The following is a 1651-nucleotide window of genomic DNA, read 5'->3' as shown; positions in this document are numbered from 1 at the left end:
TATTGCATACACACAGCCTTGCTATTGGGCTCTCTCGGCATTCTTATTAGCCTTCTCAAGATAGTTCCATGCCATGTAACCAGCTCCTCCACAATAGTAGCACAGTCCTAATACAGCTCCACATGGAGTCCCCAGGTGATAGCTCCCACACCTCATGCAAGTCAAATTATTCTGAGATTGTAACCTATACTTCCTTCCTTGATGGTTGTTATTGTTGTTGTTGCTCCCTCGAAAAGTAGCTCGACCATGTTGGGGTTATTAAGCATATCCTCCTCTCATGAAATTCTGACCCCTTGGAGCAAAAGATCTTGCACCTCCTCTTTGGTTATGGTAACCACCACGGCTAGTACTCATAGTCACATTCTTCTTAGAGCAATCCTCCACCACACGGCTCTTGTTCACTAATTCTGTAAAACTCTTAACCTCATGAGGTGACACAGCTCGCATGATATCATCCTGCAAACTATCTTGATACTTTATACACTTCCATTCCTCGTATCCTTCAGGAGCACCCTAATAGACCCTTAAGAAACGGCACAACTCCTCGAACATGCTCGTATAACCAACCATCATCATAGATCCATGTCTCAGTTGAAGTAGCTCCAACTCCTTAGCTTGTCTCATAGAGTTTGGAAAGTACTTCTTATAGAATTCCTCTCTAAAAACCTCCTAGGTGATCACCTCATTCCATTTCCTTATTGTAGAAGATGGTAAGTTCCTTGCCACCAGTGTTGTGCTTCTCCAGCCAGCTGATAAGCAACAAGTTCCACCAATTGACCCTCAGGTACATGCTGTGCTTGCAGTACTATCTCCATCACTCTAAACCAGTTGTCGGCCTCTATTGGATTAGTTGATCCTATGAGGATCGAGGGATTGACCTTTCAAAAAGTTGCCAAGGTCATCGGGCCTCCTTCAGCTGAGTGGTGCACGAAATTGTGATCATCAATGGCGCCATCAACATGGTACGCTCAATTGCAATCTCAACTTTTTATCACAACTTCGCACAACTAACCAGCAAGTGTACTGGGTCGTCCAAGTAATAAACCTTACGCGAGTAAGGGTCGATCCCACAGAGATTGTTGGTATGAAGCAAGCTATGGTCACCTTGTAAATCTTAGTCAGGCAAACTCAAATGGTTATGAATGATGAATAAAACATAAAGATAAAGATAGAGATACTTATGCAATTCATTGGTGGGAATTTAAGATAAGCGTATAGAGATGCTGTGTTCCTTCCGTCTCTCTGCTTTCCTAGTGTCTTCATCCAATCCTTCTTACTCCTTTCCATGGCAAGCTGTATGCAAGGGTTTCACCGTTGTCAGTGGCTACCTCCCATCCTCTCAGTGGAAATGTTCAACGCACCCTGTCACGGCACGGCTATCCAGCTGTCGGTTCTCGATCATGTCGGAATAGAATCCAGTGATTCTTTTGCGCCTGTCACTAACGCCCCACAATCGCGAGTTTGAAGCTCGTCACAGTCATTCAATTATTGAATCTTACTCAGAATACCACAGACAAGGTTTAGACCTTCCGGATTCTCTTGAATGCCGCCATCAATTCTAGCTTATACCACGAAGATTCCGATTAAGGGATCCAAGAGATATCCACTCAATCTAAGGTAGAACGGAGGTGGTTGTCAGGCACACGTTCAT

The sequence above is a fragment of the Arachis hypogaea genome, chromosome 1 (genome assembly GCF_003086295.3).
Source record: "Arachis hypogaea cultivar Tifrunner chromosome 1, arahy.Tifrunner.gnm2.J5K5, whole genome shotgun sequence".
Taxonomy (NCBI): domain Eukaryota; kingdom Viridiplantae; phylum Streptophyta; class Magnoliopsida; order Fabales; family Fabaceae; genus Arachis; species Arachis hypogaea.
The sequence above is the reverse complement of the archived record's forward strand: the minus strand, read 5'-3'. Positions refer to the sequence as shown.